The sequence below is a fragment of the Lissotriton vulgaris genome, chromosome 11 (genome assembly GCF_964263255.1).
Source record: "Lissotriton vulgaris chromosome 11, aLisVul1.2, whole genome shotgun sequence".
Classification (NCBI taxonomy): Eukaryota; Metazoa; Chordata; class Amphibia; order Caudata; family Salamandridae; genus Lissotriton; species Lissotriton vulgaris.
Genome location: NC_141699.1, coordinates 1,088,101,028 through 1,088,119,666, shown reverse-complemented (window position 1 = coordinate 1,088,119,666; position 18,639 = coordinate 1,088,101,028).

The window sequence follows — 18,639 nt, the reverse complement described above, 5'->3', positions numbered from 1 at the left end:
GCACAAGACTCAAGAGAACCACCAGTGCCAGGAAGAAGTCCTGCAGCGGTGTGTGTGTGCAGCATAACGTCACGCGACGTCACGTCTGGCCTCAGACAACTCTACAATTCGTGCAACTGCGGCCTGCTGTCTGACCTGCTCTGAAGAAGATGGCCCCGCCCCCAAAGAAAGTTCTCCGTAGCTCCTCTAGCAAGAAAGTTGCTAGTAAGGAGCAGAAGAAGCAAGTTACCAAGGAGGCTGGTGTGCCACCCGCCACTTTTTTTGGGAGCAAAAAAAAAAGTACGCCTGCAGCAGCAGGATCTGCTGGGGACCAAGCTGAGAGCAGCACCCCTGCTCCATTGGGTTCAGTGCCTCCACCACCACGCCAACTTAAGTCAAAGCCCTTGAGTGCTTCAGAGGCAGTCAGTGTACTTCTCCAATCACCATCGACCAGTGATGTTGGCTCATCGCAAGAAAGTAGCAGCAATGTCCCTGAATCAACACAGGTTGTTGTAACTCATCTGACAAGTGTTGAACAACCACAGCCGCAACAACAACACCATGTGCAAGTACACGCCCAAGTACATGTGGAAGGAGAGGCAGCAAAAGGAGATGCGCAAGCAAAGGTGCATGGAGGTTCACAAGTGCCCACAATAGTTGTTCCTCCCGAAGTAGGGGCACATTTGGAAATCGACAATGAAGCTGAGGTATCATTGGAAGCCACTCCTCCTGATGATCATTCATTGTCTTCCACATCCCTAGCAAGGAAAAGATCAAGGGGGGTGTCTACATCTTCTTCAAGCCCACCGCCTTCTGATGATCTGGATGACGAATGGGTACTACCACCACGGCAGCCTGAGAGTGAGGCACACCATGATCTGACACCGGTACCTCCTAAGCGTAAAAGGAAGGTCGTCCAAAAACTCAAACCTATGGAGTGTGATGAGGCTCAACAAGAAGTGACAGATACTGCTGGTGATGAAGCCTCTCACGATGACGACGAGCCAGTCATCACAAAGGTCACTGCAGCCCCACCGGGCATGCAGCAAAGAGACATTTTGACCCTATCCCGAGAAGCTGCTGAGCGTGATGATGATGTCGGCGAGGAGGCAATGGAAATGGAATCATTAGATTTGGAGTTAAGTAGTACACCAAAACCTACCGCTTCCATATTTCTTCGCAAGAAGGTACCCACCTCGTCCTCGACCTCAATTCGTGGTGGTGAAAGTGCAAAACGTACTGAAGTTCGGCAATCCACATCCTCCACTTCATCTGTCATTAGCAGCAGGACCACCACCACCAGTATCGCCGCCTCCTCCGGCCCCCGAAGACATTTCAAGTCTCCAGTTTGGGACTTCTTTAGTGTTTGCCCAAAAAAGGAAAACGTAGCCATTTGTAGCCTTTGTAAGCTTCGATTTAGTCGTGGTAAGCTTGGTTCTAACTATGGTACCGGAGGCCAGAGAGGTCATCTTGAGAGAAGGCACCCTGTCCAATGGTTTCCGCACCTAGAGGCGGTCAAGAAAGCCGGAATTGCACGTAATGAAAACGTTGATTTGTCATCTGCTGATGACGAGGAGGTAGAAGAAGACGATTCAAACACTTCACTTACACCCAGTTCCCATGTCAGCAGCACACCCCATGGGAGCCACACTAAGAGTGTGGGAGAGAGTGAGACATCAATGCGGGAAAGTTCATCAGCGAGCGTAACTGGGTCGAAGAGATCATCATCATACCGTAAATCATTGGTCCAGGGCAACATTAAAAAGATGTTGTTTACAGAAGCGCAATATGAACGCAACCACCCAATGACCCGTCTGTATAACACTAAGCTGGCTAAAATGCTAGCTCTGGACCTTCTCCCTTTTTCTTTTGTAGAAGGGGTTGGTTTTCTAGAATTAGTGACAGCGCTCTGCCCTAAATGGAAGGTTCCTAGCCGGTTCTATTTTGCCCGAGTTGCGGTTCCAGCACTACATGAAGATGTTCTGAAGGTGATTGGGGCAGCTTTGCAGAAGAGTGCTGTTCACACTATACATCTGACAACAGACATGTGGACCAGTGGCGCAGGCGCTGATTACATGTGCATCACTGCACACTGGGTCTCTTTTTCAGGGGCTAAAGCAAAGCTAAACTCAGGTGTTGACACTAACATTGTTTTTAAAGGTGCTCGGAAACATGCAACACTAGCCATGTTTGGTTTGGAGAAACGTCACACAGCAGAAAACATTTTGGATGTCTTTAACACAAAGGTCCTTAACTGTCTGTCCCCACTAAAACGCAAGGTTGGTTATGTTTCCACGGACAATGGCTCCAATATAGTTAAGGCCATGAGGGACGGTTACTATTTCAGAGTGCCGTGTTTGGCGCACTGTATAAACCTGGTTGTCCAAAAATTCTTGGGTAATAAACGCAGTGCAGCGTACAGTGTATTGGAGAACTGCCGAAAAATTTGCAAGCATTTCAGGCATTCTTTTAAGGCCCGGAAGCAGCTGAGGAGCATGCTATATCAATGTCAAATGCCAGTGAAAGCACTCATCCAGGAGGTGGTAACACGTTGGAACTCAACCTTCTACATGCTTGAGCGTCTGTATGAGCAGTATACGCAACTCGATCAATATTTCTTGAAAGAGGGTATAGAGGAGCTGAGGATGGGTGGGCCGCAATGGAACATAGTTGAAAGCCTAACACGCATGCTTCGTCCTTTTGAGGTCTTCACGCGTGCAGTCAGCAAGGAGGACTCTAATTTGGGAAAAGCTATCCCATTGTTGTACATGCTGGAGGACCAACTGAAGGAGGTGTGTTCTGTGTTTGGAAAAGATGACAAAAAGAAAGACTCTTTGCTTCTGGCTGAGCAATTATTAGAGCTCCTACAAGGTGATGAACGTCTTAAAAAGATCCACTCAGAACAGCATTACATTTGTGCTACTATTCTGGATCTACGCTACAAAAAGGCGCTGGCAGGCAGAGCATTCTTTCCTTTTGGTGATGAAGATGTTACAAAGTACAAACGTTGGCTAGCCTTGTCAGCCAAGAAGTTTGAAACAGAACGGCTGGAAATTGAAGGAAATGGCAGTACATCAGCAGGCCATCCCCAGTCAAAACAATCCACTTCTGCACCTGTGGCTGTGGCACAAGTGACCTCTCAGCCGTTAAAGACACCGGCAACCGGATCATCTGCACGAAAGACAACAGAAACATTGGAGGCTGAAGAGGATTGGCTAGCTCTGCGTGGGTTTGGTTCTCAAAAGGTCAGAGGCACAGCAAGAGCTACGCAAAGTGGAGGAACCTTGGAGGAGGACCTTGAGTCGATGGTGAAGGACTATCTGAATGACTCCACAGAGGTCTATGTTAATTCTGACCCATTGGCGTATTGGCATGGGAAAAAAGAATTGTGGCCACAGCTCACCAACCTGGCTTTAAACTACTTGTCTTGCCCACTCGCAAGTGTGTCTTCTGAACGGGTTTTCAGTGCGGCTGGTGGGATTGTAACTCCCAAACGGAGCCGCCTCTCGCCCAAAAATGTGGAGAGGTTAACAATGATCAAGATGAATCAGCACCTCATACCACCAGATATAAGAGTACGAGAGAGCGTGCCGGATGAAGAGGAGGTGGCCAGCAACATAGATGAGGGGATTTCTACTCTGTCAGGTGCCACTGACCTCACCCTGGCTGAATTCGCAGAGTATGATGACGAAGCCTTATTCTTATTCCTGGACAGTGATACCGACTTCGAGCCCTGAAAATGAGACAACGAATCAATAACTTTCTTTTTCATCCTTATTCACTTTTATTCCTGTGTGTCTGTCTTTCTTTGTTGTGCACAGTTAATATAATTCAAACTTTAATCAGATAATCACAAAAACAAGCCCATCAGCAGAACTGTCTTCACTTGTTTGCTAATTTATTTGAAGGTGCCGCAGTCTGCATTCCTCAGGTTCACAAGTTCAGAAGAACATGCTCCTCTATCCTCCTCCTCCAGACTCCTATTTCCATCAAAGCAGAGGGCTGGTTTACGCCCAATGAAGAAAGACTCAGCACTTGTGGGGGTGTTGTTCTACCTCTTTGCAGGTGAGTTGACGGGTCTGGGGCCATTGCTGTGAAGCACTAAAAGTGGTTTGGACCAAATCCGAGGCGGAAATTTTTTTGTGTTTTTGATGACTTGCTTGCCTTTGAGGTGCTCTTAGGGGGGGTTCCGTCTGTTTGTGGGTGAGTTTCGTGGTCTGAGAGCATTGCTGGGACACTCTAATCTTGATTGCATTTGCTTTTCAGGAAATCCGTCGTGCCAACCCCGACTTATGGCCTAGCTACGCAGCGCGTTTGGACCGAAGGCCCAGAAATATTGCAAGTATGAGATTTTGCTTTTGGCCTGTTTGGGGGTGTTATGCTTCTTGGCGGGTGGGTTGCCGGGTCTTGGGGCATTCCTGGGAAGGTCTAATACCGGGTAGAAGTGGTTGGGACAAAATCCAGGCCGATTTTTTTTTGGGCTATTTCTGACATTTTGCTCTATGTAGCGTTTTCGGGGGCCTGTTTGGGGGGCTTCCTGGTGTTTGTGGGTGAGTTTCGTGGTCTGGGAGCACTGCTGGGACACTGTAATCTTGATTGCATTTGCTTTTCAGGAAATCCGTCGTGCCAACCCCGACTTATGGCCTAGCTACGCAGCGCGTTTGGACCGAAGGCCCAGAAATATTGCAAGTATGAGATTTTGCTTTTGGCCTGTTTGGGGGTGTTATGCTTCTTGGCGGGTGGGTTGCCGGGTCTTGGGGCATTCCTGGGAAGGTCTAATACCGGGTAGAAGTGGTTGGGACAAAATCCAGGCCGATTTTTTTTTGGGCTATTTCTGACATTTTGCTCTATGTAGCGTTTTCGGGGGCCTGTTTGGGGGGCTTCCTGGTGTTTGTGGGTGAGTTTCGTGGTCTGGGAGCACTGCTGGGACACTGTAATCTTGATTGCATTTGCTTTTCAGGAAATCCGTCGTGCCAACCCCGACTTATGGCCTAGCTACGCAGCGCGTTTAAGGCCCAGAAATATTGCAAGTATGAGATTTTGCTTTTGGCCTGTTTGGGGGTGTTATGCTTCTTGGCGGGTGGGTTGCCGGGTCTTGGGGCATTCCTGGGAAGGTCTAATACCGGGTAGAAGTGGTTGGGACAAAATCCGCGCGGAAAAGCCTTTAGTTTTGGCACTTTTTGTAACTTAGGGTTCGTTAGGGTTAGCCCTAGCAGCAGGATTGCATGTGTATCGGGGTGTTCTAGATTTTTCAAACTGAGTTCTGGGGTCTTAGAGCACTCGTGAGAATGTGTAATTTTGGTTGCAAGTCATTTGAAGAAAATCCATGGTGGGAAAGGGGGGATTTGGCATAGTTAAAGAAAGCCTTTGCCACTATTCTTAACTTAGGGTTCGTTAGGGTTAGCAGTATTTCTATTGCATGTGTTTGAGTGGGGGGGATTTCGAGTCTTGGAGCGATGCTGGCTATGGCTACTTTTGCTTGGTTGCTTGCAAGTGGTTTGAATGCAATCCACGGTGGGTAATGGGTAATTAGGGTACTTCGGCCTACTTTTACTTTCAAAGTAAGTTTTGTCACCAGTTTTCTGCTAGGCCTCGTTTTTTGAGATTTGATTGGGGGTCTTCTACATTTTTGCGACTGGCTTTAGTAAGGGTCTGGGTGGGAGCACTGCTAGGAAGATCTATTTTTGTTCTAAAACACAGTTTACAGTACACCTAGCTTGAGGGGCAAGATCCGCTACATTAATTTGCCCATACTTATTTATCCTTCAAAAGGTGACTCAGAGTACGCACTTTCAAAAACATTGTACTGTCTACTAGGAAAAACAAATTGTGACTTTTTGCACTCCACAGCCTACATACCTTATATTTATTTATCAGTGGTGTTGTAATATTATATCACTTCCTGTTTTTCGTTGAATAATTACAGGCCGGATTTCAGTCTCTGCAATGGGGAAAAAAGGATGGAGTCAGGCTTCACAGTAGCGAGCCACAATTCAGCATCAGGCAGGCAGTGGACAGGGTGTCTTCTGGTGACCAACATCGGTGGACGAAGCGTCGGCTGCAATGGAGGAGTGCCGCTAATAGGAGGATTTTTTTTCTGCGGGCAACTTACTTACCACTTCCAACAGGACCACTACAACCACATAGATACAGTATCCCTTGCCTTTTTCTCTGACTGTGACTGCATTTCTTGGCTCTCTCTCGGCTTCTACATTGATCCCTTAACACATCACTTAGTCCACTCCACTATCTGCACCACACATAGTCATTTGTAAGTGCTCCTACGTAATTCGCAAGTCGCAGCACGCCCCAGGCCGTAGAGGACTGGGATGGCCCCAATGATGAAGCATGTCACCAAGGGGCAACCCTGGTGAGTGAGGGGACACCTAGAAAAAAAACAATTTCTCCTTTTCTATCTACTATACCTTCTGTCAGGTTACGCAGCCCCTAAGCGCCTACCGTACTATGAAACTACATTTCCCATGAGTAGGCGGGAGACTTGCAGACTATTTAGTGAGACTATATGAGAGTACCCTTGTATGTTAGGACATCACTTCACTGATGCCTGTCTTCTCTTCTCTTACAGGTATCCTTTCCCTGCTGACCCTACCTTTACCCATCCCACATTTTTTATTTTAGTTTGTTATTTTTCTCCCCCGCCTAATGCCTCGAACACCCTGTGTTTACACTTCTGGGTGTTGGTGACATTTGGAGGTGGAACCATATTTGCATCGACTGGATCACGGGGAGTAAACCTGACACCTTCCAGACCAACCCCATTGAGTGTTGTTGTGAATGGATTTATAGTGACCAGCAAGGCTCTCGGGTATCTGGCTACAGAGACCTTATGTTGAATATCGTTATCAATAATTCCACACAGGCCCTGTACTGTCGCATTCTTTCTTTCCACAGTTGTCGATGATATATTCTTACTCTGCTTGACAAAGAACCATTGCTAATGTGAAAGAACTTCAACCGAATTAGTAGTTATACTTTACCATTTGTTAGGCTACAATGTGGCACTGCTCTACTGTACTTCTGTCACCTGCTATATTCTCAGTTGTACCGTTGAATTGCTCAGGAGGACAAACCAGATTTCATTTTCTTTTTTTTCATAGGCATGCAACTGCCACTGTGTCACACCACTAGTACCACCGCTATGAGGAAATTTTATCCGACCAAGATTGCCAACGTTATTCGGTGTTTCCCGTGGAGCCAGCCCTGGACCTAGCCCTACTTTCAAACACAAATTACAGGTAAGATAAGCGTTTGGTGGTTTGGGGGTATAATGGAGTATTAGTACGAGAGACGAGAGACTGAAGGTAGTACTACTAAAGTCCTAGGACTCTTGGATTCACTTCACTTAGTCTGTGAGAGGCACTTAGTGTTGAAAACATTTGGGCATTTACACTTAAAGGAAGAAAATGGAACTAAACTTTCAGGAAAACAGTCAACGTTAAACCCCCACCCACCAGGTAAGCAGTAAAAAACAGGTATGCTCAGATAAAGTTTGAAAAAGTATATTTATATCCCTAACAAAATAATCTCCCGCAAGACCCTCCCTAACCCCAACGATTGTCCTTCAAAAGTCCCCAAAAACCCAACTCCCAATTCCCACCCCCCAAAAGTCTCTAAAAAAGGGGCAAGGGACACTATGGGTGGATGCTGTTAACTTTTTGGGCCAGGGCATCATGCTCCTCGCGGAGCAAGGCGAGCTCCTGCTGAAGGCGGGACACCATCAGGGTAGTGCGGCGCAGGCGTGCCTTCACTGCCTTGCAGGTGCAAGGCCTGTGAGAAGCAGCTGTTGGCCTTGCTGCTCGGCGGTGGCGTTTGCCTTTGGCAGCCCGGCTCAGTCTCGGTGGACCACTGTGCTGGGTGGCAGCCCGTGGGGCCACGGAGGCCGATGCAGACGACGTTGTCGTAGTTGTCGACTGCACACTTTCCACGTCCTCCAGGGCCACCAGCCGCCGATATTCCGCAACAGTGGCCTCGATCCTCCGTTGCCGGGCCGCTCTAGCCAGCTCCTTCCTCCTTGTTCGTTTGGAAGGAGAACCTATATGAAGAAAGAAAGACATAGTCTGTAACCAATGCTCTTTAAGATTAACTCAATCATTCAGCAGAAATTTGTGCTGCAGTACAACTAGCAACTTGCAAGCGCATTACATAACTATTGAGGCCAGTATCTATCTAACCTCACACTTCTTCATCCTTGCTCTAACATTAGTGGGAGTTTAAGGAACAAATTCTATGAGCACTGTGGACTTCCATTGGAGTCGACTATGAAAGTACACCAGTCTTATTCTTCTTCTTATCTCTTGTTTTGGAAAATTGGTACGTTATTTTCTGCAAGCCGGCATAATGCCAGCGCGGTAAACTTGCACCCGAGAAAAAGAGACGCACGCCATGAGGAGTGACCTAGACTTGCGTTGCCGTTGCGTTACTGTACCCGTCCAGTACATGCAGGTGGTGAATCTCTTACTTTTCTATTACGGGTGGCACTGAGAATACTCTGTTACAACTCAAGGGCTACTGCTTAATTAATTTAACTTTCACCCTACAGTGGAAATGAGTACTAGAAATGGAAAATTGAAGAAGATAAATAATCTGATTATCTATCACTTCACATGGGATGTTTTTGCTTATATATGGGATGACTTTAGGTGCTTTGCTTTTTATTGAGTGACCAGTGATACATCCACACATGAATGACTGAGTACTACTAAACTTATTAAGAGAGGTAGGGAGTGGCCACCATAATAACCGGATCTATGCAGTGCTTGCAATACAAACTACTGCTACTATTTATGGTAGTATTTGGACAAAATTAAAAGTTATTTTCCTTGCCTTTCCTACACTGGAACGGACGTGCGGGTGCAGTGTTACATGCTCTTCAAAGTTACACTTAGTTCATCCACTGACCATCTACTCTCTCTAGATCATGGGTACTCACAAACTTTCTCTCAGGGGCTACATTTACAGTGTAGTTTGGGGCCGAGGGCCGCACTGGTGGGGGCGGAGTCAGAGGGGGCGGGGCTAAAGCAAAACGATAACTTGTGACCATGAGGTTGCACACAGGTCCCTGCAGCAGATGCCCTCATCCACTGAGCCACCAGACCCAGCATTTACATACATCTCTCTCCCTCCTGCTCTCCCTCCTGCCCTCCTTCCATCTCTCTCTCCCTCCTGCCCTCCCTCTCCCTCCCCCTCTGTCATCTCACTGTGTGTGTGTCTATCTGTGTCAGCCTTCAGCCCGGGTTGAGACCGCTTCCTCAACGCGCACACACAGACAACAACACCAAAGTACTTAACAGGTCTTTAAAAGACCATTAACATATTATTGAGGCTTTGTTTGTTTTAGCGCCCCTGCTTCTCCACCCTGACAATCACTGCTTGCCCGGCCCCACAGAGCAGAGGCTTTGTTCTATTTCACCTGTTTGTGGCCTTGCATCTCCACTCTGCTCTGTGGGGGCCGGGGGAGCAGTGATTGTCAGAGTGGAGATGCAGGGGCGCTAACAGGTGAAATACAAAAAAGCCTCTGCTCTGTGGGGGCCGGGGGAGCAGTGATTGTCTGCAAGGTCTGCGCACCGCCAACGAAGGCTTGCCGGGCCACCACCGGCCCGCGGGCCGTACTAGGAGTACCCCTGCTCTAGATACACATATGCTATCTAAGAGTCAGATAGTAGCATGATCCAGGTATATGGACACATACAGTTTCTGTGTCACCCACCCAGGCTGTTGTCCTTCCACCCATCATTGCTTCATCATTCACCCAGCCATGCATCTCATATTCTTGCCTTCCCAGCTAGTCTTCAATCTCAATAAGTAAGGAATATATAAGAGCTTACCTCTGGCCGCCACCACCACCGTCTCAACTCTCACAGCTGCCGCCGCCGCCTCCTCCCCTGAAGAATCGCCCTCCGCCTCCGTGTCGAGCACCACCACCTCCACACTGGCCCCGCCACCAGATGTTCCACCTACAAAGTACATTTAGGAATGTTAGAATAAAGCACTCACTAGTCACTAGTATTTGGTCTAGGAATGAAGACATGTGAAAACAATGTAATTTGTGACTGTCTACGTTAAACTTAAAAAAAATGTCCCTTTTTCCAGGGAAGGTTGTCTTGCTGCACTTTTAGGCACAACTGATGAAATCTGTTTTTTTAACACGCACCATTTTTCTCCACACAGACAGAAGATGGACTTCTAACAACAAGATCAAGTTGAAACCAGGTGAGAGCTCGGCTCGACCACAAGAAATGTCTTCAATTAATCGTCAGCACTAACCACTTTTCCATTATCAGTTAAACGTTTAGTTTTATTATGACTTCATTTTAATAAATGTGTTTACTTTTAATAAAGCTTTTAAACTTAAATACAATCTGTGTTTTTTGGTCCAGACTAGAGTGACTGAGCGAAAGGTTTTGCAATTTTTGCAAGCATGAGTCTAGATAGAACAGTTCAAAAGACATTATGGACAATCCCAGAGGACTGCACTAAGTTGATAGAGCTATTGCTGACTAGAATCATGGGAGTTTCGCCAACCGTGCAATCTTAGTTAGCTACACAGACAGACTAATAAGAATAATCTAGTAATACCACAGGGAGTCATAGTAGAGGCAGGATAAGAATTTAGATACAGTCTACAAGAAGAGCAAAGACAATTTTGAAAAAAGTCAAATGAGGAACGCTAGGAAAAATGGGTACTAGTCTAAAATGAAAACTTACTGGGGCCAGCAGAGGAGCCCTCGCCTGCCCGATCCTGGCCCTGTTGATGAATAGCATCCGCCGCCTGCTGCTCCTGTGTCCTCCTCTCGCCCCTGGGGGGAGCTGACGTACAACATGAAAGAAAGAACAGAAAACATGGATGATTGTTGCTTGTCAATGTCAACCAAATCAAACATTTCAAAAGAACAATAACAAAATATTTCTGCGAAATTATATTGATTATGGTTACTTTTCATTTTTTTGCGGACCTGTGACTTCGAAAGTCACGTAACTCACTAAACAAAGTACTGAAACGTTCACCTAGGACTGGCAGGCAGCAGTCCGCAGGCAAGACGCAAAGTGACAGACAAACTCCATTGTGATTTCAGTCAGATCAGTGACAACACTAACAGTTGCCTGCTACATTACCAGTCATTTAAATAGTCAAACTATCAATCCACCGCCACTATTTTTCTTATTGTCAGGGTTACAAAGGAAGGGGCAGATTTAAGCCCTTGCGGCTCTTTTGCGCCGTTCTTGCGTGACTTTTGTGACGCAGCAGCTAAACAAAAAAGGGCGCCATGGTGCGGCGTATAATATTATAACAACGTGACGCGTTTGGGAGATGCATCCCGTTATAAAGCCCTGCGCCATCAGGGGGCGTTCCGGCGCAAGGGAGGGCATTCCTGCGCTGGAACACATCCTAATAGTGGCTGAGGGAAATCTACAAAATATCAATCAGTCACCTTTAGGACAATGATGCGTCACACAAACCCTGCACCTGCTTGAAGCAGACGTACGGCTTGACCCAGCATTGGGGAGATAGGGTACCCCAGAGCATTGATGGAGCTGCGCCATCGTTGCGACGCAACTCCAGCAGTAAAGCTTCGGTGACGTTTTGGGCCCATGGTGCGCCGCATTGCAAATACGGCGCACCATGTTTGGTGGTGGTAGCGGGCCGCACAATTAATGGCGCATCCCTGCTACTTTGCAGGGATGCGACGGTAATTGCAATTCTGCCCCTTAGGGGCATACTTACTTACGCGTTCTGGCGCATCTCCAGAGATGCGCCAGATCAAATGCGTCACGCAAAACTACCCTTGCGACACGGCAGATGTGCCTCATTTACAATGCGGCGCGCCCTGGCGCAAGGGTAGGCACTTGCGTGAGGCATCTCGTCACGTAAGAGCGGCGCATCGCTGGAGTCACGTCGCCAACGCAATGCAACTCCAGTAATGCTCAGGGCCACCCAATACTTAACATGCTGTGTCAGTCCTTTCGCCTGCTTCGAGCAGACATAAGGAATTGAATTGACGTAGCAGCGTCGCAGAAGTGCCTGCGTTAAATCTTGTACATTTCACGCAGGCAATTTTGCGAGGCGCACAGCCGCTGGACCGCGGCGCCCACCCTGCGTACTAGGAACGCACCCATTGTGGTGCAGGCCCATGGCTTTATAACATGACGCATCTCCCTAGATGCGTCATGCTGTAAATGACTCGCAGGGATGCGGCACGTTTACGCCGCTGTTGCGTCACGCAAGGCAACGTAAACGTGGCGCAAGGGGCTTGTAAATGTAATCTGCCCCCTAGTGTCTAGCATTACGCAGTTCTGTAAAGTACACTCATACATAATAGTTACTCAGGCCAATGAGACCACAAAATAGAAAACAAATAAGCATAGTAGCAACGCCACTGAGAAGGAGAGCAGTGCACCTGAAATGCACAGAAGATTTTGAAATATAATTTAACTACAATGTAATCGTCATCAGCGGCATTATTGGCTTGCTCCATGTAAAAAACAAATATTTGCAATACAACAACACAGAGCAGGAGAAAACATCATAGTAGTGAGTGATTAAATGGCTACTACTACTCACCAAGCCCGGGGATCTCCAAGCCGAGCTGGTCCAGCAGGTCGCGCTCGCGGTCCAGGAGGTCCGTCCAGCGATGGGTGACCTGGCTGTAGGTGCGCTGGACCCCGTAGAGGTGGGATATGGCCCAGCACACCTTCTCCCACCGCTTCCGGCGCTCCCGCATGTTGTAGCCGCCGGCCGCGATCCTGCCGCCTCCCGCGATGGTCCTGGGCAGGCGGCGCTGGACGAAGTAGACCAGCGCGCCCACTTCCTCCGGGCTGAAGATCTCCCGTCGCGTCACCTGCTCCCCCCTCAATCTCCCGCATGCTGTCCTGCCACTGGGTCCAGCACTACTCCCCGCCGCCGCTGCGGCCCTCAAGTGCCTGGGCAGCTTCACGGCGCCTGGCTTGACCATGGTCTGGGCAGGTAAGGTAGGAAGAAGTAGAAAATTAAAGAATAGGATAGGGAAGAAGAAAAGAAAAGAGTTTAAAAAAGTAGTTTAAAAGTAAAGAAAAATAGCAGAAAAGACAAAAATATACAGCTAGGAAAAGAGAGGGATAGATAAGAAGCAAAATCGTAAAAAAAAAACTGAAAACAAGCAAAGGATGGCAAAGATACCAAGAGGATTAAACACCATGCCCAGACACAGGAAATGAATGAAAAACAAGATGGCCGGCGCCCGTTCACGAGCGCGAAAGAAAGTTCGCGCGAGATTTTCCTCGCGATCTCGTGCGAACCTGTAGATTTCCCGCGCGATCTCGTGCGAACCTCTACTCGCAATGCGCTTAGTGCGCGAGATTATACATAGCGGGCGGAAACGGAAATACGTCACGGAAACAAAATGGCCGCGCCCGTACTCGACCTTGGGGTAAATTCGCGTGTTGCGCTGCAAGCGGCTCGCGAATACTGCAAAAAAAGTCGCAAAACAACAAGCCGCAAAAAAATAAAATGCTCATTCGCACGAATTGGCGGCTTCCGCGGTCGGTTTCGCACGACGCCGCGCCCCGCGAATAGCGCGAAAAAAACCGAAAAACGATTTCAGCAAAAGCAAAAGCAATGAGCAGGTGCAAAAGGTCAACCTTATGATTTGTAACGATTCTTTGTAGTGCTTCCTGAGGGGGCCCTCCAGAATTCGGTTGCCTGCTTGCAACTATTTTGTGTGACCCTGCTCTGACCTTAACTGTATGCCACAAAGGTCCTGATTTACAGCTAAAGGAGCAGACAAGCAGGTGCCAGGCTGGAACTTTAAATTCTTTCAGTGACACATTAATTAGCCCCTAATTCATTATTGTCAGTTGGGGCAGGGCAGGTGTTGTAACTAATTTTGCAACAATGAAAGCACTTAGCAAGTGCAAAAGATCACTAATCAGGGCGCACTAAGGAAGCAGGTGCCAGCTAAAAAAATATTCTGTGACACATTAATCAGCCCCAAATTAATTCAGGTCACTTGAGGCAGGGAAGGTGTGCTTTGCTTTGCCGAAAATAATGTACACTGGACAACCAGAGGGTGTGGTGATGAAACAGAGGGTGGCATGGGTGGGCCAGAGGGTGGCATGAGTAGTCAGAGAGTGGCAGTGGTGACAGAGAGTGGCAGTGATGAAGAAGAGTGTCCCAAACAGGCTGGACATGTAGAAACAACAAGTTCGCAAAACTTGCGACCCGACAGGTAAGTTCGCAAATTGCGAAATTGTAAAAACCCTCGCGAACTGGCAGAAACACGGGCGAACACAAAAAAAAAAAATCCGCAAATTCGCGGGAATTCGCGGATTTTGCGGGTTGCGAATCCGCAAATCCACAAAATTCGCGAACGCGAGATCCGCAAAATTCGCCCATGCTTACCCAACGCATGCATCGTTGGAAACCCGGGGCTCATAATTGTCACCTACGCCAGCGACATCCAGCTCATCCTCTCCCTCACCAAAGAACTCAACATCACAAGGCACAACTTCCAAGAAGGGATGAAAGCCGTTGCCACCTGAATGAGGAAGTGCTGCCTGAAACTCAACCCAGAGAAAACAGAAGCCCTCATGCTTTGCTCCACCCCTCCGCATGGGATAACACCTGGTGGCCCCTCCAGCCTCAAAAACCCTGCCACCCCAAAAGACAACTGAAGAAACCACAGCATCATACTAGACTCATCACTCACGATGATCCGGCAATCCAATGCTGTATCCTCGGGTTGCTTCAACACCCTCTGCATTCTCCCAAAAACGGTCAGATTGATCCCATCAGAGTCCCAAAAAATAGTCATGCACGCCCTCATCAGTAGCAGACTGGACTACGGCAATGCTCTCTGAGCCGGAATCAACAAGAACCCCCTCTGCGAGCTCCAGACCACCCAGACCGCCGCAGCCAGATTGATCCTAGACATCCCCCATCACAACACCCAACACCTCTGCGATCTCCACTAGCTCCCCATCGAAAGAATAATAACCTTCAATAGCCACTAGACTCCACGATGCCGGCATCCTCGAGAAAGCCCTCAACTGGATATGCTCAGACTCTTAACCTCCCTCTCAGAACCAACAGAAATCAGATGTGGAGTGCCCCATTGATCCTCCCTCAGCCCTACCTTCTTCAACTTCTACATGCCCCCCACACAACTATTGTCAGGAACCACAGGCTCAATGTCGTCCCCTGTTCCAGCTACACCCAGATCGTCCGCTCCCTCACCAAAGAAGTCAACCTCACAAGGCACAGCTTCCAAGAATTGATGAAAGCTGTCGCCACCTGAATGAGGAAGAGCTGCCTAAAACTCAACTCAGAGAAAAAAGAAGTCCTCATCCTTGGCTCCACCCCTCCACATGAGTTGACATCAGGTGGCCCCCAACCTCAAAAACCCCGCCACAGCAACAGGCCATGCAAGAAACCACGGCACCATACTAGATTCATCGCTCATGATGAACTGCCAAATCAACGCTGTATCCTCGGCCTGCTTTAACACCCTCTGCATACTCCCAAAAACATTCAGATGCATCCCATCTGAGTCCAGAAAAATGGTCACGCACGCCCTCATCAGTAGCAGACTGGACTACAGCAATGCTCTCTGTGCCAGAATCAACAAGAAGCCCCTCTGAAAGCTCCAGACTGTCTAGAACGCCGCAGCAGGCTGATCCTAGACATACCCCATCTCAACCACATCACCCAACATCTCCACGATCTTCAATGGTTCCCTGTCAAAAAAGAAGACTCACCTTCAAGCTCCTCACTCACGCATACAAGGCCCTCCACAACACCGACCTGCATACCTCAACAACCGGTTGTCATTCCACGCACCCAAGAAAAAACCTCAGATCAGCCGCCCTCTCTCCAGCGACCATCCTATGCATCTACAAGAACAGAACGGGAGGAAAGTCCTTCTCTTACCATACAGCCAAGATCTGTAACAACCTCCTCTCCACCTCCGGCACAGCCCTACACTGCTCCAGTTCAGAAAGGACCTCAACACCCGGCTCTTCTGATGACCCCAGCACTCTATGGAGCTGCAACCTCTCCCCCTCTCCCCAGAGCTTTGAGACACTCGCGGGTGAGTAGCTGTGCTTTACAAACCTCTGATTGATTGATTGATTTATAAATAATATAAATAAGGTAGGAGTAGGGACACAGTTTTGTCCAACTCCTTTATTGACCATGAGTCAGTTAGTTATTTCCCGATTTGCACCTCATTTATTTTGCGTGTATTTATCTGTGTGGAGGTGCACTATGATGTGCAGCAAGGATGGTGGTAGCCCAACATCTCTTAAAATACCCCAGAGTCTGGCTCTTGGAACCATATCAAAGGCAGCCTTTAGATCAACTAATGCAGCATAAAGGCCGTTTCTATTTATATCCACCACTTTCCATCTTATTAACTGGAATCTAATACCGTGATTTATCGTACGCGTTTTACAACTGAACAAGGCCTGGAACTGGGATAGTATTTTATAATCCTCTACCCAGGGAACAATATTGAAACAAAATATAGAATGGTCAGAATATCAAAGTCAAAATATAGAATGGACATAAGATCAAATGGACAAAATATAGTGGTTAATATTATCAAAATGCAGGTAACAATATCGACTGTCAAAATATCGAAGTACATAATATAGGCATTAAAATATATCACATTTTTTATAATATCGATTTTTTTACTGTTTTGCATTTTAGTATATGTTTTAAAAGTGTATATTGTTTTTGTAATGTATATTGATTTTTTTTTAAAGTAATTAATTTTATGTTTTTTAATTTTTATGTAGTTTATTTTCGTAGCGGGTTGTGGGTTTATAGGGGAATAGGGTGGGAAGTAATTACATTATAGTAAATTAAATATGAATTTTTAGGAATTATTAATTATTTTTAATTTAATTTTGTGTTTTAGTTCTGAAGTGGGTTGTGGGTTTATGGGGGAATAGGGTGGGAAGTAATTCAGTTGTAATTAAGTAAATCATTATTTTTATTTATTGGTATTGATAATTAATTTATTGTTCATTAATTATTAGTTGGTAATAATTTACATTAATTGCTAATTCATTTTTATTAATTGATGATTATGTTAATTATTTATTTATTTATTTATGTATTTTTTTTTTGTATCCTCATCTGCCCGACACACGTCCCTTAGATGCGGGAGAAACCAACCAATCATCTCACTGCCTCTAGAAGCAAGACCCTGGAGATTGAGCCGCTTCACTACTTGGCAAAGAGTTATATGAATTGGTAGGAACAACCGTGCATCTTATGACGATGTCTCAAAGCAACTTCGTGCCGAAGTTTTCAGTATATATATGTCGGAGTCTGGGCTGACCACAATACTGAACTGTTGAGTGGATGGGCTTAATCATCGGATATTGGGGAAGAAAAAAAAAAACCCCAATAGGACTTCACTTCCACTCAATCAAAAGCTTCCAAAATGAGAGATTCTGAGCTCTACATGATCTTCTCAGATCTACCTTTGAGGTTTCATACAATGAGTTTAGCCATCCTGAGTGGGTGGGAGGGGTGGTTTCCACCCATTGCATACATATCTGCCGTCTTGCCAGTAGTATGGCGTAAAACAAAAAGGATCGTGCTGCGCCAGTTATGTTCTGGTGTACACCAAGGATGACTAGTGATAAAGATAATGAAATATCGGTTTGGATAATTGAGTCCAGGGTAGCTTTAATCTCTGTCCAGAAAGTAGCTAGATGGGGGCATTCCCAAAACATATGAGTGTCAGATGCTGAGGGGAGTTTACATTTGTTACAGCATTTCCCCTCTTGAAATTTAGACTGGCGTAGAGGAGTGAGATAAGCCCGATGTAAAGTGAACAGATGGTTTCGTCTAAGCCAAGCGGGTTTTACCAATTTATATAAAAGGGTGAAAGATTCTATCCAACTGTCCTCCTCTATTGCCGCAATTTCTCTCCCCCATAACTGTTTTGGCAGATGAAACTCCCCATCTATCTCCTCATGTATCGACCAATACCAACAAGCCACCTCTTTACCTCCTATCTGTTTTCCAACTAGCTGTTGTTCTAGAGGACTAGTTCTCCCGATATTAGGAACTTTCCTGATCAATTCTCTGGCCCAACTGCTAATTTGTATGTATTTAAATCTAGACAATGTCACCCCTACTCTTTCCCTGAGGGCTTCCCACGGTATCAGGCTGCCACCATCAAGTAAGTCCCCCCATATAGCAAGCCCAGCTGATATTAGAGGGGTGGCCAGAGAGTCCTGTAAGCATGGTGGAAGCCCGGGAGAGTCCCAAATTGGTGCATAATTAGAGTAATATGCCAACCCCACTCTGTGCTTAATTTGTACCCACATCTTTAATTGCGTTAATAAAATCTTTAACCTCACCTTCTTGAAGAACTTTTGTTCTCCGAACTTGAAAAGAAACCCATCCAATGGGAGGTTTGCCCCTACCAACATTGCTTTAAATAATTTCCCATTTGAGGTGACATCTGGTGTCTTCAGAAGCATTCTTGAGTGGGAGAGCTGGAACGCCCAGGAATAGTACTGAATATCTGGGAGGGCCAGACCACCTTTTTCCTTCCTCCTCCTCAATTTTTTCCAAGCCAACCTTGTCGCTTTGTACCCCCATATGAAAGAATGTATTTCTTGTTGACACTTAAGAAGTTGTTT